Raw genomic sequence first — 23516 nt, 5'->3', positions numbered from 1 at the left:
TTTCACATCCGCATCTCTTTGAGCTATAGAACTCCAAGCGGCCACCCAGGACAAACGGCAGAGCACAACTGGCAATGGTGCCATCAGCGAAGATGACTAAACCAGTATTTTGGCACATATTTTGAAAAGTGCCAAAAAGGCATTATTAATACAAATATTTGATTATAGTTTGAGAAAAAAGGAAGATGGCGTTTGATTTCCATCTTCTCTGCTTTGTTTCAGACCTTAAGAGTCAAGCCTGATCTATTAACTGCTGAATGGATAAAGACAATGTGGTATATCCATTCAGTGGAATATTACTCAGCCTTAAAAAAGGAACGAAGCGCCAATCTGGGCTACAACATGGCTGAACCTTGAAAACATTGTGCTGAGTGCAAGAAGCCAGACACCAGAGGCCACGTACTGTAGGATTCCATTTATATGAAATGTTCAGAATAAGCAAAGTCATAGAGACAGAAAGTAGATTAGTGGCTGCCAGGGGCTGGGAAGGATGGAGAGACGGGGGAGGGATGGCAAAGGCGTGTGGGGTTTGTTTTGGGGGTGATGAAATGTTTCTAAAATTATTGTGGTGATGCTTGCACGACTCCATGAATATATTAAAAAACTTTGAATTGTACACTTTAAATGGATCCCCCAAGTGTTACAGCTCTTTTAGAGTTTGTCTGGCAGGTTTTCTGGTCCTCACTGGAAGGTCTCCCCCTGCAAAAAATAAACAAACAAATAAATGGATCGTGCAAAGTTAAATGCTATGTGGTTTCATTTCTGTAACATTCTTGACATGACGAAGTTCTAGACACGCAGAACACGTTAGTGGTCACCAGGGGTTAAGGAGGGGGTGGGAGTAGAGAAAGTGAGGGTGGTTATAAAATGACAACAAAAGGGGCCGGCCCAGTGGCGCAGCGGTTAAGTGCGCACATTCCACTTCAGCGACCTGGGGTTCGTCAGTTTGGACCCGGGTGCGGACATGGCACCACTTGGCAAGCCATGCTGTGGCAGGCGTCCCACATATAAAGTAGAGGAGGATGGGCACAGTTGTTGGCTCAGGGCCAGTCTGCCTCAGCAAAAAGAGGAGGATTGGCAGCAGATGTTAGCTCAGGGCTAATCTTCCTCAAAAAAAATAAAATAAAATAAAATGGCAACAAGAGGTGTCCTCGTGATGGAAATGTCCTGTATCTTGACTGTGGTGATGTCAGTATCCTGGTTGTGATATCGGACCGCCCGTCCTTCTCGTCTCAGCTCTCACACTGATAACAAGTGTCCTTTTCTGGTCTATTTAGTGCCACGTTTTCCACCCTTTCGTTCCTTTGGTTGGTGATTTTGCTGTTTAAAATGCCAGCGCCTCCCCCCTCCTCCCGGCATCCCGCTGAAGTGGGGTCTAGGGCTCCTAAGCGCAAGAAGGCTGTGATGTGCCTTATGGAGAAAATACAGAAAATATGTAAGATTTTTATACGCGTTAGATGAACTTTGCTCAGGCAGAAGTTACAGTGCTGTTGGCTACAAGGTTAATGAGAATGAATCAACAGTGTATATTATACAAAGTGTCTTTAAACAGAAACGCAGATAAAACAGTTACATATTGATGGGTTCATGACAATGTTGCAACCAGAAGCTCCCGGGTACTTCCTCCCAAGAGCCGGGATTCTGTATTCGCTAATTCAATGTTGGCAGGGACCGGACCTTATAGAACGTAAGCCTCGCGAATAAGGAGAATCTGCTGTATTATAGTTTTATAAGATGTCCGCATTGAGGAAGATTGGGCGAAAGGCACACAAGATCTCTGTACTATTTCTTAAAACCACTTGAGATAATCCACAATTATCTCAAAATAAAAAGTTAATTTGAAAAAGAAAAAAAAAAGAGGAAGCAAGGCTCGGCCCCCCTGGGGAGCCAGAAAAGGAGACATTGTTTACCAGTAATATACCTGTAAGGTTTTCGCTGGGGGAGGTCTGTGGTCAGAAAGCTTTCTGCCGGGCTGGCCGGTGGCCCAGGGATTAAGTTCTCACCTTCTGCTTCTGGGTGGCCCGGGGTTCGCCAGTTCGGATCCCGGGTGCGGACATGGCACCGCTTGGCAAGCCATGCTGTGGTAGGCGTCCCACATACAAAGTAGAGGAAGATGGGCATGGATGTTAGCTCAGGGCCAGTCTTCCTCAGCAAAAAGAGGAGGATTGGAGGCAGATGTTAGCTCAGGGCTAATCTTCCTCAAAAAAAAAAAAAAGAAAAAGAAAAGAAAAAAAAGCTCTCTGATTGAGTGAGCTCCTCATGAAGTTAGGAGGTAGCCGGTGAATCTCTGGGTGCAGCTCAAGACATAAGGGATTCAAATGCCACATTACCAAAAAAATATCGCAGCACAAAAAATAACAGTACTTTGGTGATGAAAAATAGCATGCTCTCCTGGAGTACTGAAAACAGCTTTTGTAATCACCATGCCACAGACATCCACACCTACCCTTATTTTGGAGATTTATCTATTTTTTCAACAAACATTCCCTGAGTACCTGCCACGTGCATACCGTGTGCTGGGCAGTGCTGGGGACACAGAAGTGACCAAGACACCGCCATCCCTGCCCTCATGAGGCTCACAGTCCATCGCTGCGACAGACCCGTCCCCAGACAGGGACAACCCAGACTGGGCAGGACTGGGAGAGGAGAACCCAGGAGGCTGGGGGTGTCCCAGAGCTGGTATGGAACCCAATCCCAGAAGTGTCTGCCTTCCTTCTGCTTCAGTCTAGTCATTGCAGAATTGGGCCCCACGTCTTGGGGGGAGGCAGGGGGCTTGTGGTCTAATAAGAGATAGGTTTGGTTGTAGCCCCTTTTCCGGGCACAGGGCCCCTAAAAGCCTTGGAATTTCCTGGAGTGGCTTTGGTTATTCATAAGGAGCCCCTTTGGGTCACCCCTGAGCTTATGCTAATGAGGTGACTTGGTGTGGGGTCCCTAGTGTCCACTGAGGACAAACCATTGCAATTTAAACAACAGGTATTTATCCGGGCAATTAGAACTGCAATTCGGGAGAGACAGGTTCAGGCAGAAACCTAAAATGTGGTCCAGGAAGACAAAGGAGGCAAGGTTTGCAAAGGCAAAGAAGAGATACATCACACGGGTTGTTTGCACATTTTGGGGCTGGTGCTGGCAACACTGTTACTCCTTGGATAGGCGGGGTGGTTGCTAAGGCAGAAAGTTCTTACCTCGGGGAGTAAGAGTGTTTCTTGAAAGAAGGTCAGGACACAGCAGCGAAGCATAGCTCAAAAGTCACATTCCATCTGGGGAGACACGTGGGGTGCACCCATGACCCCATTTCCTTCAGCGCCTCCCGGCTCCACTGGAGGAGCCTTGACATACGTCAATCCGTTTTGTTATCACCGTCCACACTCGTAGACTGGGGATGGAGCTGGTCACCAGAGACACCAAGTGATTAGAAGGCTGGAACTTTTGGCCCCACTCTGCCACCTTTGGGAAGTGGGGGGAGGGAAGGCACTGGAGATTCAAGCTCACCCCAGTTTACTTCCCTTTATTATTTTTTCCTGAGGAAGATTAGCCCTGAGCTAACATCTGCTGCCAATCCTCCTCTTTTTGCTGAGGAAGACTGGCCCTGAGCTAACATCCATGCCCATCTTCCTCTACTTTATATCTGGAACGCCTGCCACAGCATGGCTTGACAAGCGGTGCCATGTCCACTCCCGGGATCTGAACCGGCGAACCCTAGGCCACCAAGAAGTGGAACATGCGCACTTAACCGCTGCGCCACCGGGCCGGCCCTACTTCCCATTTTAATTTAAGCGAATTTTTCATCAGTTAGTTTTTTAGTCACAAATAACACACATTTAAAGTTTTCTCTTGAGGACTTGGGAAAAGAAAGCCAGCAGGGATCTCGTGACTAAAATTGTGACTCCATCGTCATTTTCACCGTCTGGGAGAAATGAGTAATTTCAGTATCTGTGGTGTGTTTCATGGAGTGTAAGACAGTAAGGACGTTTTCTGTGATTTCGGTTACTTGGTTCAATTTTCCTTGTTCGGTCTTTGTGTAATCTGTAAGTGCATCTTCTGAAAGATTTCTAGTTTGTTTGCAACGTGGCCAAAGATTGCACCTGAAGGTTAATTCAAATTGTTAACTTTCCCCTTGTTTGGGCTTCTCTTTCCCGAGTAGAAAAGTAGTTGCCATTCGAACGGCGGCTTGAATTTAGATTCTGAAAACTCAGCAAGGATTTGTGCTTATTAATGTTGTTGGACAGTAAAGACGTGTAACCCTGTGTATTGCCCTTTGTGACTTTTCCGTCGCAAAAATTTAGTGTCTAACTATGTGGTGACTCTTCTCCTAAGGCTCCTGTTAGATGTTCCGTTTTCTTCATCCCCAGTTAGTCCTTTTTTCTATGAAAACCCTTGAAGGACAAGATCTGATGAGCTTCCGGGTTGGTGAAGCTTTATTCCGGTTAAGCAAAACTTTGCAAGGAAGTACAGGCCCCATAAGGGGAACTTTTTAACTAATATGGGAAAGCCAGAAGTTAAAAGAAAAGGTAGACAACCTACAATGAGAACATACAACTATGCACTGGGGCTTTGGGGAGGAAAACAATGGGGAAGATTGGCAACAGATGTTAGTTCAGGGTGAATCTTCCCCAGCAAAAGAAAAGAAAAGAAAAGAAAAGATGGACATATTTGGCCATGTTAAAACAAAAAACGCTTATGTGGCAAGAGAGGGAAGTGTAAACACAAAAAAAGCCTGTAGGCAAATGACAAATGGAGAGAAAATACTTGCAATGCAGGTGACGCATAAAGGTTTAGCATATGTAATGAGCTTTTTGTAAATCAATAAGATGAACATCCCCAAAGAAACAAGGACCAAGGATTTGAATAGGTAATTTTGGGAGCAGTAAAACGAAGCTGCTAATCCACACATGAAAAGATACCCAACGTCTGCTGTAGGCAGGGCCAAGCATATTCAAATAATGTGGAAGCATCCTTTTATACCCACCAAATGGCACACATTACAGAGGGGCACACACTTGCGGCTGGGTGGGGTTTGTGGGAAAGGGCATGTTCATTGATCACTGATGACAAAGAGAATTGTTACAGCCCTTTTGAAAGGGAATCTGGCAGCGTCCCCTCCAATAAGAAATGCGTTTTACTCTGGACTCAGCAACCCCACTACTGGGACCTCAGCCCATAGAAACCCCATCTCCGGAAGGAGGTGAAGGCATCCATGGCGGGACTAGAGAAGCGAGACGCTGGGGATCGAAGAGGAAAGCCCGTCTCTGGGTCGAATAAATGCTGGTCCGCCCGCTTTGTGAATTCTTGGGCAGCCATTGCAAAGAGCGAGCTAGACGCCCTTCTGGGGGCCTTGGTCCAGCGTCCTTACCCTCGGCTGCCTATCGAAAGCCTGGGGGTGTTTAAAAATCCGCATCTTCAGGCCACACCCCAGAGCAGCCTAATCTAAGTCCTGGGGCGAGGGCAGGGATATTTTGTAAAGCTCCCCGATGTGAGTACAAAGTGCAGCTAGAGTGGGACCCACTGCTTCAGAGGGATTTCTGTGACACGGAGAGAGAAAGGAAAGGGGCAGAGCTGTGAGTACAGAGAGCCCCAAGGGGCAACAGCCTCTCATCTTGCTTTATCAAGCCGTGTGCCAGGGACCCTTCCAGGCATTTAATCCTCTTTTTTCTTTCTTTCTTTTCTTTTTTTTAGGAAGATCAGCCCTGAGCTAACTGCTGCCAGTCCTCCTCTTTTTGCTGAGGAAGACTGGCCCTGAGCTAATGTCCATGCCCATCTTCCTCTACCTTATATGTGGGACGCCTACCACAGCATGGCGTGCCAAGTGGTGCCATGTCCACACCCGGGATCCGAACCGGCGAACCCCGGGCCGTCGAAGCAGAGCGTGTGCACTTAACCACTGCACCACCGGGCCGGCCCCAAATATTCCTATTCTTATATGTGTAATGCTTCTACACACTCTTATATATAGTATTGCTACATAAAATATTCTTAAATATAATATTTATAAATATTTTTATATATGTGATATTCCTATATATAACATTTATAAATATAATATACTCATTTATATACATATGTTTCTATATATAATATTCCTATACAAACATTTATGTACATATTCTTACATATAATGACATTCCTATATGTATTCATATATACATAGTATCCTTATATATAATAGTCCTGTGTATGGTATTTTTTCATATTCCTATACATCATACCTCTATTTAAGTAATATTCATATATGTTATTTGTACCATGCTTTTTCAGCTGCAAACAGGCCTTCCAGATGCCTGAAGCCGTGATTATGTGAGCTGGAGGAAGATCTCCGGGGTTTTGGGGGCCTGGCAGGTGGGGTCAGAGGGGGAGAGAAGACGGGAGAGAAGAAGGAACGTCAGATGAGAGGAAGGGACGGGGACGGGCCTGGATGCTCTCCCAGCCCAGGGGGATGCAGGCCTGGGGTGGGGGCTCCTGGGACGGGCCCAGAGCTGCCCAGCACGTCCCCGGACCAGCAAGGGGCTCCTCCCAGCTCCTCGAGGAGGACGAACGGGGGGCTGAGAGCAGGGTTCCCCAAACAACCTTTGCCCCCCGGGGTGCAGAATAACTGTGTTCAGTCAAGCAGAGTCCTCATTTAGCCTTCGACCTTGTTCCCAACACAGACACAGAGGAACACCAGTTAATCTTGTTAATTTGTATTTTCTTGTTTAACCTGAGGGGTGACTCAAGGCTCACAAGGATTTCCGAGCTTGTTTTGGAGAAGAGAGAGAACGCCTTCGAGGAAGTCACGATCTCCAGATAACCAGCGCTATTGGTCCCAGAAGTCAGGTTGCCCAAGGGCTCATCTGGAGTGAAAGGAACACAGACTTCCCCTCTGTTTTCTGAAACTCCTCCTCCCAAGATCCTTAGCGCTATAAACCCCCTGCTTTCTTCTCTCTTAAGGCAGATTTGGGAGAACCAGTCCTCCCGCCTCCTTCTGGCCAGTCTGAATAACTTTCTCCATCTCCATTCACTGATGGCTCAGTGACGGCTTATTGCATATCAGGCACAGAACTTGAGATGAAGAGTTTCTATATCAGTAGGTTCTTCTCTCATCATCACACAAGGAGCTTCCTAGTTTTTCTGGAATCTTCCTCGAAGGGTCCAGGCAGCCTGTGGTGGACTGATTGCAAAAATGTTCTCAAGTCTCCTCTCCATGGAGAGAGGGGGCCTCTTTCTTGCTCTCCATTCTGGGCTGACGTGTTACTGACTTTGTCCAACAGAACGAGGTAGAGATGACCGTGGATGAGCCAGCACTGGAGCCCCACGTGTTTTCTCTTGATCTGTCTTGCTGTCTCGTCTGGCTTTGTGGTTGTTATGTGCTCAGCACTGTGGGGGCGGTGTGTAGTGACACAGATTTCATAGCAACTAAGCAGGGCCATCACTAGCCCTTAGAACGTCTTTGAGCAGATTAGGAAAGGTGTCCCTGGGGCTGGTCCATGGTGCAGTAGTGAAGTCCAGCGCACTCTGCTTCCACAACCCGGGGTTCACAGGTTTGGATCCTGGGCACAGACACACACTGCTTGTCAAGCCACACTGTGGTGGCATCCCACATACAAAATAGAGGAAGACTGGCACAGATGTTAGTTAGCTCAGGGACCATCTTTCTCAAGCAAAAAATAAGAGGAAAGTTGGCCACGGACGTTAGCTTAGAGTGAATCTTCCTCACCAAAAAAAAAAAAAAAAAGAAGAAGAAGAAAAGAAAAAGGTGGCCCTTCTTTGAGACACTTTACTTCTATTTCTCAGAAAATTGTCGTAATGATACCGAACCTCTCAATCTCAGGTCTGTGCGCCCGATGCACCATCAGTGAATCATTGAGACACTGGTGCTGGGAGATGGAAAAAAGTTTATTCAAACTGGTCAAAATGAGAAGGCAGGAGGATAGGTTCTCTGAAATCCACCCTAACAAGAGAAGAAAGCAGGGGGGTTTTGTAGCACTAAGGGGCTTGGGAAGTGGAGCTTGGGGAGAAACAAAGGAGAAGTCTGTGTTTCTTTCACTCCAGATAAGCCCTTGGGCAGCCTGACTTCTGGGCATGAACAGCACTGGGGGCTGGTTATCTGGTGGTCATATCTCCCTTGAAGGCGTTCTTTTTCTTCCGCAAAACAAGCTCCTATGTGACCCTTGAGTCACCCCTCAGGTTAAACAAGAAAATACAAATTAACAAGATTAACTGCTTTTCCTCTGTGTCTATGCTGGGAACAAGGTTGAAGGGCAATCATGTTAATATTTACAGTGACCTCAGGTACCCAACTTCAATAACATCATAATTTTGTTAACGCAAGACATTTTACTATCATCTGCTGGATAATGGTTAAAAAACATGAACAGATACAGGATGTCCCCCATGTAAATGGTGCCCTCTAGAGTTGTTCAGTGTCCAACCTGAACAACCATACCTGGAGACCCCGGGAAAGCAGGAGCTTTGGAGTCAGACAGCCCTGGGTTCAAACCCCAGCTCTGGCATTGAAGGGCTGAATGGACTTGGTTAAGTGACTTTATCTCTTTGAGCCTCAGTTTGTCCATCTGTAAAATGAGATCCAAGTGATGTGAGGAATTTTAGGAGCCCAAGCACCAAATGCATTTAGCACAGTGCCCCGCACATAACGACCCTCCATAAATATCAGCCACTAGTCACGGTAAGGGGTCTATAACTATAAGAGTTCTTGCAATTGTGTTTGCTGCCTCCCTCTGCCTTCACTTCACACTCTGTCCCCCACTCAGCAGTCACAATGACCCCTGTTGAGACCTAAGTTCATTACGTCTCTCCTCTTCTCACAACCCTCCTGTGGCTCCCGTCTCACTCGGAGCGAAAGTCAGTCCTTGCAGTGGCCCACGAGGCCCCATAAGATCTGTCGCCCTGCCTAACGCCCCCATTTCATTAACTGCCACTCTTCTCCTACTCACTCTACTCCACCCGTTGGCTTCTTGTCACACCGTCCTGCTTCAGGGCCTTCGCTCCTGCTGTTCCCTCTGCGTGGAACGCCATTTCCTCAGCTGCTCCCACGGCTGGCTCTCGCTCAAATGTCGTCTTCCCTCACCCCCCTATTTAAAATTCCAAACTAGGGGCCTGGGGTTCGCAGGTTCGGATCCTGGGCGTGGACCTACACACTGGTCATCAAGCCATGCTGTGGTGGCGTCCCACATATAAAGCAGAGGAAGACGGGCATGGATGTTAGCTCAGGGCCAGTCTTCCTCAGCAAAAAGAGGAGGATTGGGGGCAGATGTTAGCTCAGGGCTAATCTTCCTCAAGAAAAAAAAAAAAACAATAAAATTCCAAGTTATTCCCCTTCCTACCCAGTCCTAGCCCTTTCTAACCTCCTCCCCTGTGTTTGTCGCCATCTGACATTCTAGACCTGTGTTGTCCAACACGGGAGCCATTGAGTACCCGACACTGGCGAATCCAAATCGAGATGTACCACACATACAAAATACACGCTGGATTTTGAAGATCTCACGTGAAAAAAAAAAAATAATGCAAACTATCTCAGTGATTTTTATGCTGATTACACGTCAGAATGGTAATATTTTGGATGTGTGAGAGTATTCGTTTCTTACCGCTGCTGTAACAAATTACCACCAGTCTCAGTGGTGCCATAGAAGTCAAACGGGTTCTCTGACGGTTCTGGGGGTCCAAGAGGAGTCCTACAGGGTGGACACCAAGGTGTCGGCAGAGCTGTGTTCCTTCTGGAAACTCTGGGGGCGGGGGAATCTGTCCCCTTGCCTTTTCCGGCTTCTAGAAGCTTCCCACTTTCCGTGCTCGCACCTCCATCGCCTCGCTCAGGTCTCTGCTCCTGCCATCGCGTCCCCCTTCCTCTCGCTCTCTGCCGTCCTCCCCCCTTAAAGGACCCTGTGGTTACAGCGGACCCACCCAGGTGACCCTGGGCAATTTCTCCTCCTCCACCTTCCTACCTTAGTCGCGTCTACGGTCCCTCTTGCCACGTGAGGTCGCACACCCACAGGGCCACGGAATAAGGACGTGGACATCATTGGGGGCCATTATTCTGTTTGCCGTAATTGGGTTAAAGAAAGTATATTATTAAAATTAACTTTTCCTGTTTGTTTTTATTTATTTTTTAGCATGGTTACCAGAAAATTAAAAACGACCTGTGTGGCTTCCGTTCTGTTTCTCTCGGACAGCACTGCTCCGTATGGTTTGCTTGTCTGTTTATTATCGGTCTGCCTCCTGCTAATAGAATGTAGGCTCCCAAAAGACTGGGATTTTCTTTGATTTACCACTGTCTCCCTGGTGTTAGTGCAGTTCCCGGCACATAGTAGGTCTTCAATACCTGTTTGTTGAGTGAATAAATATCAGGGATGTTTTTCCTGTTGCCCTCTCTCTCTCATGAACTCTCAGACACTCCCTACTCCCACCCCAGCCCTGGGGCTTCCTACTCTTCTCCTAAGATCAGGGATCTAGGGTAGAAACCAGATCGGGCAGGAGGAGGAGAGATTTGGGACAATCCTGGAAGGCTTCCTAGAGGAGGGAGTAAGACCGGTAAGAGAAGGAATCCCAGGTCAGTCAAGGTCTTCCAGAGGATGACGCTCTCCCTCCGGGATGTGGGCTTGGCTGTTTCCATGGTGATGGACGCCAGGCCCCCACCTCCTGGTCCAAAATGCTGGAGATGTTGGGAGGCTGTGGGTTGCCATGACGACCCACATCCTCAGGATGGCAAGGCCTGTTCCGGCCAGATGCCCTTCGTGTGGAATTAGAGGGATGTGGGATAAAAATAGCAGCTCAGGGAAGAGCTGAGCGTTCCAGAACCAGGCTCTCCCACCCTCTCCGCTGGCCGGTTGCCATCACCGGCAGGCCCTCCGCTCTCGGGCCCTCAGTGCTCCAGCTTCCGTCCTAATTAACAGGCATTTCAAAATGCAGGGAGATGATTGCTCCAGCGGGCTGGCTCCTCAGTGCCTTGACCTCTTCTCCTCGAAAGACCTTGCCCCATCCCCGTCACTCCCTGCCTCCCCGCCGTGATCAGAGCTGAGCACTGGTCACAACCAACAACCACACTCGCTCCCTCCACAACCTCAGCTTCAAGTGACCCACACCAGCACCACCACCTGGACGTGTCCCGCTCACTCTACGTGGGGTCCTGACTCCAAACCTCCTTCAGCCCCACCGGGACCTCCTGTCCATTCCTCTGACCGCTTTCCACCGTCTCCCCGCCGCCGGCTTAGAGCCGGGCCATCTTTACCATCCTTTCCTCGTTCCTGCCCCCGCTCCCTCCATCCCTGTCACTCACCGCCCTCGGAGGGAAGACCCCCGACGGGCCACCTCCATGGGCCGCACGCTCTGCTGGGAGGCTGGAGAAAAACCCGCCACCACCACGCTGACAAGTCTCACTTCAGCTTCAGGACCTTGAACTTCAGGGGGCCCTAACGTCGTCTGGCAATTCACTCTTACAGCCCTGGCTCAGTCACTCTTCCAGCACCCCCCAAATTTAGAAAAATAGTGGTAAAATAGCCATCACATAAATTTTACCATTTTAACCAGTCTAAAATAGGCATTTCAGTGTCATTAAGGACATTCACAGTGCCGTGCAACCATCTCCACTCTCCTTTCCCAGAACTTTCTCATCACCCCCGACAGACACTGTCCCCAGTAAACATCAGCTGCCCAGCCCCTCGTCCCTCCAGCGGCCCTGCAATGGCGAATCCACTTTCAGTCTCTACACATTTCCTTGTTGTAGCTATTTCATGTAAATGGGATCATATAATCTTTGTCCTTTTGTGGCCGGCTTATTTCACTTGGCACAATATTTTCGAGGTCTCTCTATGTTGTAGCGTGTGTCAGAATTTCATTTCTTTTTTCTTTTTCCACCGAGGCATTTTATTTGTGTGTATGTCTCACATCCCTAGAAAAGAATCCCAGGGCTTCCCCTCCTGTGTGTTTTTGTCTTGCTTCCTCTTGGTCCATGTTGCCAGCTGTGGTCATTGGTACAATGAGAGCAAACCAATTGGATGGGCCAATGAGGTCCAGGACAATTTTCCCAGCTCTGTGGTCATTAATGATTTCAAATTCTCCAGCACAATCCCACTTCATCATCACCATTAAAAACTGGAAGATGAGTTTGGAGCGCAGCCTAATGAGAACCTGGCACGTGGCTCTCTTTTGAGCCCTGTGGATGCTCTCGGGCTCCTGAGAGCACAGGCCAGGATGTTCCTGCCAGCCTCGCGGTAGCGCAGAAAGATGGCAGCCGGATAATATTCCATTGTCTGGATATACCGCGTGTTGTTTATCCGTTCATTCATCGACGGATGCTTGGATTGTTTCCTAGACTTTTCAATAACTTCTCCTCACTCCTGGAGCTCCTACAATTTGTCCCTTCCTGCTCAGGCTTAGTGGGGACCTTGCTGCCTACTTGCCTGAGAAAAGAGAATCCGTCAGAAGAAAATATTCTGGGACTCCTACTGCCCACCCACCCACCTTTCCTCTTAGTGCTTGGTGTATCCATTAGCTGCTGCTGCGTAACAAACAGCCCCGAAACTCAGTGGTGTCAAACAACCCTGTGATACAGTCCTGGATGCTCTAGGTCGGGAATTTGAACAAGGCACAGCCCGGACAGCTTGTCTCTGTCCCCTGGCTTCTGGAGCCTCAGCTGGCAAGACCTGCAGACCCAGGGGTGACTCGATGGCTGGGAACTATACCAGCTGGAGGAGTCTTCAGGCACGTCCAGCAGTTGGTGCTGGTGGGTGCCGGCTGGAACCTCAGCTGAACTGATGGCTGGAGCAGTCCCATGGGGCCTCTCCCGGTGGCATCTCTGTGTGGGTTAGTGGAGCTTCCTTGCAGCGTGACAGCTGAGAGGGACCGGCCTGGGGAGTAAGTAGGAAGTGCCTGGTGTGGATGATGGTGTCCTGGAAGCTCACCTCCACGGTACTTTACAGGTCAAGGCGGTCACAAAATGCTGCCCAGGTTCAAGGGGAGGGAACACAACCTCACACAAAACACACTCAAGGGGAGGAATGTCAAGGTCACACTGTGTACGTGGGACGGGAGAGATTGGTGGGGCCGTCCTTGGAAGATGCCGCTTCCCTACTAAAGATGGACGGGGGCCAGCCCAGTGGCACAGCGGTTAAGTTCACACGTTCCGCTTCTCTGCAGCCCCGGGTTCGCCGGTTCGGATCCCGGGTGTGGACATGGCACCACTTAGCAAACGCCATGCTGTAGCAGGCGTCCCACATAGAAAGTAGAGGAAGATGGGTATGGATGTTAGCTCAGGGCCAGTCTTCCTCAGCAAAAAGAGGAGGATTGGCAGCAGATGTTAGCTCAGGGCTAATTTTCTTCTTCTTCAAAAAATAAGTAAAAAAATAAAGATGGATGATGCTCTTGAGCCCAGGACCTTTCCTCCTGCCCCCTCGAGGACAATGTTCCAGCCATCCCTTCCACCCCCCGTCTCCTCTGCTCCTCCTGCAGAATCTAGGACTCGAGGTCACCCCCATCGGTGCACAACTGCTGTTTGACCCTCTCTGAGCTTTGCTACCGGAAAAGCGGACTCCCCAGCCCCTCTCTCCCACCCGTCCTTTATTCTTCTCCGCCGAACGTGTCTTCATTTGACACCCTTGAATTCTCCTTGCCTCTGTCTGTCCTGCGTCTCTTCCACGAGGACATCAGCTCCACGAGCAGGGGCTCCTTTAGCCTCCAGAGTTGCTATCACGTCCTCAGCACCGGGTCTCACCCATTCAAATTCATCCATCATGTTCTTTAAAAGAAATCAGCCAGCACCCGCCGTGAAACGAGTCAGCAGCTGGAAGTGGTGTTCCGAGGACCATGGGGAGGAGTGTGGGCCCCTTGGCTGGCTGCACGCCCCGCCCGGCTGCCCTGCACTCTGCACCCTGGACGCTCATTCCGCGTCTCCTCCGAGACTCCCCGACGCTGGACCCGCCCCGAGCCGGCCCTCGCCGTTTGATCTGCCCACTTCAGAGCTGTCCCCTCGGGCCTGCCGCCCAGCAGAGGCGGCTGGAGCGGGGCATCCTCCCCAGACAGGCCTTTGAGGGTGGGATGAAAGAGGCTGGGTGGGGAGCTCAGGAATGCAGGCGCTGGGCCCGGAAGACGTGTACACCGACGGGAGGCAGAGAAGGCAAGCTTCCTGGTGAAGCCAGAGCATTTACTGAGCACCTGCTGTGTACCCAGGCGTGTGCTGGGCAGTGCTGGGGACATAGTAGTGACTGGTCCTGCTGTCAGGGGGCAGTGGGAGGGATAGGCCAGTGACCGGAGAGTGACAGCCTAGAATGAACAGAGTTGGGAGGGGGTGCTTGATGCAGTCAAGGAGGGCTTCCTGGAGGAGGGGGTGTTGAGCTCCTCATGGAGTCTATGACGCCGGTGGAAACCTGTCTTTTCGGCCACATCTGATGACACTTTCCCTTGCTCCCTCGAATCTAGCTGCCCTGGCATTTTTCCTGATTCCTGAATTCTCTGAGCTCATTTCCATCCTCTGAGCCATCACACTTGCTGTTCCCTCCACCTGGTTCTCTCTGCTCAGTTCCTCCGCAGGTGAGCTGCTTCTCCTCATTCAGATTGCAGACCACTTCTTCTTGCAGCATTTAACTCTTTTTAAAAATGTCCTTGGGGAGCCAGCCCCATGGTGTAGTGGTTGAGTCTGGTGAGCTCTGCTTTGGCAGCCCAGGTTCGTGGGTTCAGATCCTGGGTGTGGACCTACATACCACTCATCAAGCCATGCTGTGGCGGCATCCCACATATAAGACAGAGGAAGACTGACACAGATGTTAGCTCAGGGCAAATATTCCTCAGCAAAAAAATAAATAAATACAAATGTCCTTGGGCCAGCTTCAGTGGCCTAGTGGTTAAACTCTGTGCACTCCACTTCAGCGGCTTGGGTTTGGTTCCTTGGCACGGACCTGCATCACTCCTCTGTCAGTGGCCATGCTGTGACCATACATACAAAAAGAGGAAGGTTAGCAGCGGATGTTAGCTCAGGGCGAATCCTCCTCAGCAAAAAAAAAAAAAAAAAAAAAAAGTCCTTGTTTCCAGTTTCTATTGACTCCTTTGTTTTCTGCCTTCCCAGCTGGGACGTGGCCTCTCCTCACCCCTGCTCCCTACCCGCCGGCAGGGAGCCTGACGGAGAGCCGATGCCGGGCAAATCTCTGTTACAGGCGGGAAAGAAGGAAGCAAGCCACTATCTGTGGGATAAACGGCAGTCTGGTGAAGAGGTGGGTGAAGGGGGTTCCAGGCAGAGGGAATGGCATGGATCAAGGTGTGGAGCAGAGAGACAGCTGGTGTTCCTGAGGCAGGCGCAGGGCTGGAAGGAGGAGCTGGAGGAGCAGGAGGAGGGAGGTGAGGCGGGGAGGATGGAAGAAGAGGTTGAAGATTCAGTGGGAAGGAGCGGGGGGGGGGGGGGGGGGGGGGGGAGAGGGGAGGGAGGGAGCAGAGGAGGGAGGAGAGGAGGGGGGGGTGCAGGATGCGGGACCTGGAGCTTCTGTCCCCCAGCAGGCAGGCGGGTCAGAGGCTGCAGGGTCTCACTGGGCCCCTCCCACGTGGGGGCGGAGGTGGCCTCACTGCCTTCCTGGGCTGCCAGAGGCCGGGCCTCGCCTCCCAGAGCCTTCTACGGGCTTCAGGCTTCGTGCAGAACATTCCACTGCAGGACCTTCTGGAACAGGCTGTGACGGCTTGGCAGGCCCGTCTGGTCCCTGCTCCCAGGTCACTGCCCCGGCCTCCTTGTCGCCCAGGCTCACCCTCCTCCGTGTCCCTGTTCCCCACAGTAGCCCGAGGTGGTACTTTTTATAGAACACTTGAAAAACGGTTAATGGGAAACTAAAGGCACATGGTCCAGATTTCTTTTTTCTTTTCTTTTTTTTTTGCTGAGGCAGATTCGCCCTGAGCTGACATCTGTGCCAATCTTCCTCTATTTTGTATGTGAGCCCCTGCCACAGCATGGCCACCAACGAGTTCTGTAGGTCTATACCCGGGATCCAAACCCGGCTGGCAAAGCAGAGTGCGCCAAGCTTAACCACTAGGCTCCCAGGGTCGGCCCCCTCGGCCCAGATCTCTGAAAGTGCAGAAGGGGATGCAGAGAAGCCTGTCTCCTCTCCCTTCACCCCGGGGCCCTCCTGGGAGGCCCTGGGGCTGCCAGTCTCTTGGGTTTTCTCCCAGATGGTCTGTCAGATGTAAGCACAGCCAGGGAAATATTCTTTAGGGTAATTACAGGACTCTGCACCTTATTTTTTCTCTTACGAGTCGATTCAGTTACCTGACGTAGGTTTATTGAGCACCCACTGGATGCCATGCGCTGTTCTAGGCACTGGGGATGCAGCAGAGAAGACAGCAGAAAAATCCCCCGCCCTCATTGGAGCTGACATTCTAGTCGAGGGGGAGGCAGGACGGGCGGCAGATGCATAAAATGACGAGCGCATGTTAATATCACCCAGTAAGTCACATGGCACAGGATGCGCATTAATAAAATATAAAGCAGGAAAAGACAGTGGAGGGTTGGGGAGGTAAGTTTCTATTTTCTTACAGGCTGGTCAGAGATAAAAGGTGGCATTTGAGCAAAAGCCTGAAGGAGGCAAGTCATATGATTATCTGAGGGTAAGGGTGGAAACAGTGAGGTGAATAGCAAGTGCAAAGGCCCTGGGGTGGGAGTCAGTCTAAAGTGTTCCGGATCCAGGAAGGAGAGCAGTGTGAGGGAGGGGGAGTGTGGCAGGGTGGTGGATACGGTCCTGGAGAGCCTTGTCCGAAAGGTAGCTTCTGCTTTCTCATCTCGGAGACAGCTGGGGCTGGCTTGTGAAAGTTTGTAAGCGCTCATTGCTTAACTTTGGGGAATTGTGCAAGCCAGTGGTTAAATATAGCCAGTACTAAAAATTAAATTGTGCAAACAGAATTAAATAAATGGTATTAAGCAAAGACAATAAGCAGTCAAAATTTATCCCTCCCAAATTATTGTGCTACGTCTGACAGCTATCTCCGGGCTGGAGGTTATTTGCGTCTATGGTGTCTACATATTACATGAGGGCGGACTATTGTGGGTCTCTCTTGAACTCTGCACTGAAGGCTGTCACGTGGGTAGCTTAAAATCAGCCATAGTGGGGGGCAGGCCGGGTGGCTTAGTGGTTAAGTTTACGCACTCCATTTCAGTGGCCTGGGGTTTGCAGGTTCGGATCCTGGTTGGGGACTTACACACCACTCATCAAGCATGCTGTGGCAGCGACCAACATACAAAACAGAGGAAGATGGGCATAGATGTTAGCTCGGGGCCAATCTTCCTCAGCAAAAAAAAAAAAGAAAGAAAGAAAGAAAGAAAGAAAAAAGCAGTATCTTGGAAGTGCAACAAAGCAAAGCACGATAAAGTGACGTATGCCTGTATTTGCACCGTGGACTTTGGCAAATGCTACAGATCAGGGCTGTGTTTTCCCCCAGAGGGCTGGCGGTTAAATTTCTACTGGAATCCCATGGAAGTGCGTGCGTAGAGATCCAGCTCGTTCTTTGTAGAGCTGCCTGGCACCCCGATGCATGCATGGGCCATCACGCGCTCCACGGGGCCCCGCCTGCTGGGCACTTAGCTGGCGTCCAGGCTTCGCTATCACAACAGGGCTGCGGTGGCTCCCCTGTGGGTGCCTGAGGCTGTGGAACAAATCTCTCTCTCGGACTGCTGTGTCACAGGGCGTGGGAGTTCCAACGAGAGTGCCTGTCGCCTGATGCCTTTCCAGGGGGCCGGACCCACTTCCACACTCACCAGCGCTCGGGGCAGAGTGCAGAGCCTTCTTCTAAAGACACGGTTTGTTTGTGACGCTCTGCTGCTGAAACACTTTGATGGCTCCCATGGCCCCCAGGACAGGGCCTTTGGACTGTCCCAAGGCCCAGGCCCTTCACGGTGGGGCCTTGTCCATTTGTCTCGCGACTGGAAGGTTGCCCCACGACCCCACCAGGACCCCTTGTCAACTCCACGGTACAGCCACCTTGATAACCTGACTCTGTCTGCTGAAATGGGCCATGATCCCCGCCACTCGTGTTTGCTCCTGGCTGTCCCTTCTCTGGGAGCCCACTTCTCCGTGTCTTATCCAGCTAACTCCCTCTCTGTCCAGTCAGCCCCTTTCTGTTTCAAGAGGCTGAAATCCCCCCTGTAAAGGGCTTCCGCAAAATCCAGAATCAATTGGCCCATCTGAGCGAAAAATTGTCGAGCTGGCTGGCTTCAGGCGTAGCTGGTTCCAGGAGTTTGCAAGATGCGTGAGGCCAGTCTTGGCCTGTCAGCTCTGTTCTCTTCCCCATTGGCCCCATTTGGCAGCCTCAGCCTTTAGAAATCCCCCTCACGGTCACAGGAGACCAACAGCTGGGGTGGATGGACGGAGGGTTCCAGGCAGAGGAAACAGGCTGTCTGCCGAACCGGTGTTAGAACCCAGATCCTGGCTGGGCCTCATGAACAACCTGGGGGCGACATATCATCCTGCAGGCCTGACTCCAAAGAGAGGACATGCTCACCTGCTGAATTAGGAATAGCTGCTTGAGGGGGCCGGCTCGGTGGTATAACATTAAGTCCGTCCCTGGTGTCACTCGCAGCTTCTCCCCTGACTCTTTCTTTCTTTCTTTCTTTCTTTCCTGAGGAAGATCAGCCCTGAGCTAACTGCTGCCAATCCTCCTCTTTTTGCTGAGGAAGACTGGCCCTTGAGTTAACATCCGTGCCCATCTTCCTCTACTTTGTATGTGGGACGCCTACCACAGCATGGCTTGCCACGCGGTGCCATGTCCGCACCCGGGATCCGAACCGGCGAACCCCAGGCCGCCGAAGTGGAATGTGCGCACTTAACCACTGCGCCACTGGGCCGGCCCCTCCCCTGACTCTTTCAAGACTTTGCTATGGGACTTGGGACTCAGTTTCCTTGTCTGTACAAGAGGGCATTGGACCTGCTGTTTCTTACACTCCCTCAAATTCCACGGGCCTAGGTCTTACTTGAGCCCAAGGTGGCAACCCCTTCTTGCTACCCCTCCCACCCCAAAATGCTGACCCTGTCCCCCACCCTCACCCTGGGCTGAAGTGCAAATTCTGACGCGTCTCAGAGGCGGCCCCGGCCCCCAGCCCTCTCCGAAAGCCTGACAGCGCTTCCAGGACCTTTCGCCCGGATCCAGCCGGCTGCACACAGCGAGCGGCGTTGCTCAACCTCGAGGACGCCTCCAGCCCCGGGCTATCTGAGGTGGCAATCTCCAGACTCACCATGTCCTTGTCCTTCAGGCCAGCCGCCCTCAGAGATGACGCCCACAGAGTCTGCCGATGACTCAGAACTGACTGTGTCCCTTACACCAGGACTCTCTAAACGGAAAAGCTAATGAGCACAGGGACAAAAGCCCCCCAGCATTGCCATCTCTTATTATAATGCCCTGGCCTGTGCTAAGGGCTTTTGTCATATGTGGGTGTTTTTTTTTTTTTTGCTGTGGAAGACTGGCCCTGAGCTCACATCCATGCCCATCTTCCTCCACTTTATACGTGGGATGCCTGCCACAGCATGGCTTGCCAAACGGTGCCATGTCTGCACCTGGGATCCGAACCAGCGAACCCCGGGCCGCTGAAGCAGAGCGTGAGAACTTAACCGCTACGCCACCAGGCCGGCCCCTGTGGTTTTGTTTAATCTTCCTGCTCCCTCTGGGGTGAACACTCCTTCCATCTTGTGTCAGACATGAGGACATGGGCCTCAGAGGTGGAATCCTTCGCCCGGGTCAGCTAAGGAGCGTGATGGCGCGTCTCACTGAACTTGCTGCCCACGGCTTGACCATTGTCCTGTCCTGCCTCCCTGGGGCATCAGATGTCTTTCTATCCAGGTCACTCGAGCCCTGGGATGCCTGTGGGGTCCCAGGGCAGGGCCTGGAGAGCTGGCAGGGGCAGCTGCCCCGGAGAACAGCTCCAACGGCCTTGGCTGGAGCCGGGGGAGAGCGGGGAGGGCGCAGCCCCTGACACCCCTCCTCCGGGCCTCCAGGGCCAGAAACCTGAGTTACTGTTGTCCCACAAGCCGCAGGGGCCTGACAGCCGGCAGCTGGGGGAGGCGGGGCCGGGCGGCCCAGACAAGCCAGCTCTTAAATAAATAATCAGAACGGGAGGAAAGGAAGATCTGAGCCCTGTGCAGTCCTCCCGTCCCCAGCCGGGCCAGAAAACCCTCGCCCGCCTCTTCACCCCGATGTCCCACCTCCTCCTTTCCTTCCTGTTTCTAAGCGTCAGCTCCCATTCCCAGAGTCCCTACTCTGTGCCTGGGCCCGAGCAGGGCGAAGCTGGGGACACAGTGGTGGTCGGGATGGCTCCCACCCCCAGACGGTGACCACCCCGAGTGGGCAGGACCGGGGTGGGGGTGTCCGGGGGGGCCGGAGGAGCCTGGGGGACACCTGACCCAGCCTGGGGGTCTGGAGGATTCAGGGATCCCTGGGTCGAAATCTGAAGATCTTGGCTAAGGCAAGAGAAACAGCAGCATTTTTCAATTGAATTGAAGACACTTGACACACAAGCGAATGTAGGTTTTGCTTGCAACAGAGTATGCGTGTCTGGATGTGCATGGAAGCACGGAAATTAAAATTTCACAAAATCATAGTTGCTTTTGCAACATCCTCTGATATTTAATGTTTTTTTAAAATTAACTGCTCGAGATTCACTTGTTCATTTCATGCCCTACTAATAGGTGGACACCTGAGGGTTTTTTTTTTTTTTTTTTTTGGTGAGGAAAAGTGTCACTGAGCTAACATCTGTGCCCATCTTCCTCTATTTTGTATTTGAGAACCTAACCACTATGCCACCGGGCCGGCCCCCTGAGGTTTGAAAATAGAGATGTATGGACCTTGCTACGAGCCCCTGGACTCAAGTCAAAGGAGTGGAATGTTCTAGAATCAGCAAGGGTGATGCTCTTTAGGGCTGTTCACCCGGGTATTCCCATTCTCCTCTCCTTCTAGGCATGTGGTCGGATTTTACTTCTCTCCCTTCTGAGGTTTGACTTGGAGCCAAGGAATCTGCATTTTAACACGGGAAGTTTAAGAAACAGTGACGTAGGTGATAAACGCCATGAGCACAGGGCCGGGCGCTTAGGTAAAATGTGTTAAACGAATGATTTTAACTTTAGCCTTTGTATTTCTAACTACCAGATCTGGCTCCTGCCCACCACTCCCCTTGAATTTTCCCCTCCAACCAAACGGAATGATCTTGGCTTCCTAAATTTCGCACTTCTGGGTCTTTGCCCTTGCTGTGCCCTCTGCCCGTACCCTTTTCCTCCTCCCTTCACTGGTCCACTCTGACATCCTTCAAAATTCAGCTCAGATGCCCCCTCCTCCAGGAAGCCTGCCCTGACTCCACTTCCCAGGCTGGGTTTCCCTCCTAGGCTCCCATTCCCAGACTTGCTCACTCTGGGTGGTCACCGTCTGTCTCCCCCACTGGACTATGAGCCCAGGAGGCCAGGTGCTGTGCCTGTCTCAGTCACTGCTGGTACCACTCGCACAGGGCCAGGCACACAGGAAGTGCTCAGAAAAAGTCTGCTGAACACGTCGATGGGAATCTGAGGGTGGAGGAGGGGCCGCATCCTCTGGGAGCTCCTAATCACAGGTCTGATGGAGGAGGCTGGAGCCCGGGGGTGTCCTCTACCCCTTCCACTGTCACACCCCTGGTCCTCTTGGGGGGGGGTCACCATTCAGAGCAACACCCATATCTCAGGTGGTAAACTGAGGCCAGGAAGGGCTTCCCCGCTCCGTGGGGTCCAGATGCCCCGCCGCTCAGCCCAGCCTCCCCCTGGCCCCTCTCACCTCCTTCCCGGAACCCCTGGCCTTTTTTTCTTTCCCAGTGATGAAATCTGAATCTGGGTTAGAGGTTTGGTTGTGGGTGGAGGGGGGTGACAGCTGGCAGAGACCAGCTGGTCTATTTTCCTGTCCCAATCTGAGAGGGCTGAGGGTGGGACACTCCTGGCCAATCCCGGACCAAACCCTCAAACCTTCCCTTACCCACCACTCTCCCCACAGGCTCTGGGATTCCGGGGTCCCCTGAGTCCTGGAGCCACCTCCCCCCCCATCTCGTCTCCCCATCTGACCCCCCTGCGCTCGGCGTGGGTGGGCAGTGACCAGGCTGTGCCCAGACGGCACTCACACTGCCTGGGCCACTTCTCCACCGCATGGGGCCCCGATTCCCAGGAGGGCTGCCGGAAGCTTCCCCGCCCCCAGCCTGGCCACCTGCTGCCACAGCATCGGAAACCCAGCTGCTGGATCCCAGCCGGGGCCTCTCAGGCTGCTCTGTGGTCCCCAGGGCCTGACCACAGCTGGGGGAAGCATCGGCCTGTGAGTCTGTGTCTGAGGAACGCACGGAAGAGGCTTTGTTACTTTGGCCTTAGATGTAACGTTGATGTCCGCGGGTGGTGACAGTTTAATGCGCCACGAGGCCGTGGTTCACCAGGCGCCGACTGAAGCATTGGACACATGAGCCTGACTCCCCCTCCACCATCCCTCAGGCAGATGCTCCCGCTTGCCGCCTTTCACAGCCCAGCAAACTGAGGCTGGAGAACGGGGCGACCGGCCGGGGGTCATTCAGCTGCGAAGCAGTAAGACAGAAAGACGATTCCACGGTGCCCTTGAGGGCGCGCAAAGCCGCAGCTTTCCTTCCGGCTGGCGACCACGTGGGGCAGATTCTCTGAATTCACGCGCAGAGTCGGTGCCTCTGAAACTGAGGCTGTTTTATCACCGTCTGCCTTTCCTGCCAGATGACGTGGTGCCCACTCCTCTGCACCCCATGCTTTCCTCCTTGTCAATATTTCTTGGACACCTGGTTTCTCAATATTCTTGCCCCCCGCCTCAGTTCCTCACTGCCTCATTCTCAGTGACGTCTCTTGGTGTGGTTTGTTGAGTGACTGAAGGAATGAATTATTGAATAGACTGATGCTCAGCTGGAGAGTCTGGATTGTATCCCGAGGAGAGCCACTGAGACCACTCAGAGGGGGCAGTGACCAGGTTACATCTGTGCTTGGGAATATTCCAAGGTCTTCTCAACTCTGGGGCTTTGCACATACTGTTCCCTTTGCCTGGAATAGTCTTTCCCTGGGCTTGGTCCAACCTCTTCCTATCCCGGCTGTGATGCCTCCTCCCCCAGGAAGCCCTCCCTGATGCCCAGGCCAGGCCAAGCATCTCTTCCGGGCTCCCCGATCCCAGCCTTGCTCACTCTGTGTCATCACTGTCTTGGGATGAGTCTGTCTCCCCCTCTGGGCTGTAAGTCCCCAGAGGACAGGGCCAGGAGGGTCTTGGTCATCACAGGGCCCAATAAATGATGGCCCCTTGCAGGAAATGTCTCTGCTTAGGGAGGAGCCAAGTGCAGAGGTAGCCGACGTGTCCCATAGGGGTTCAGGGGGCAGGCCGGGGTCAGAGACGCCTGAGTTCAAATCCCCTGTCCAGGTAGATGGTTGGGGTCACCACAAACCTTGTCTCCCATCTGCTTTCAAATCTGTAAAATGGAAGAGTGAGGTCTCGAGGATCAGCAGAGATAAGATAACGGCTCCCAGCGCTTCCGCTCCTGACAGGGCTGGCAGCCTCTCCTCTCCGCACCTGTT

The 23516-nt window shown here is 52.0% G+C and overlaps 1 non-coding gene across 1 annotated transcript; it reads left to right on the top strand.

Moving 5' to 3' along the window:
• The first annotated feature begins 635 nt into the window (after nucleotides 1-635).
• On the top strand, nucleotides 636-697 carry LOC123281359 (U7 small nuclear RNA). The gene has a single exon (XR_006520795.1). It is a non-coding gene; the product is annotated as a U7 small nuclear RNA (small nuclear RNA).
• Nucleotides 698-23516: the final 22819 nt, after the last annotated feature.

Source organism: Equus asinus, chromosome 26, assembly GCF_041296235.1.
Source record: "Equus asinus isolate D_3611 breed Donkey chromosome 26, EquAss-T2T_v2, whole genome shotgun sequence".
Taxonomy (NCBI): domain Eukaryota; kingdom Metazoa; phylum Chordata; class Mammalia; order Perissodactyla; family Equidae; genus Equus; species Equus asinus.
This window is presented reverse-complemented; position numbering and strand designations above follow the sequence as displayed.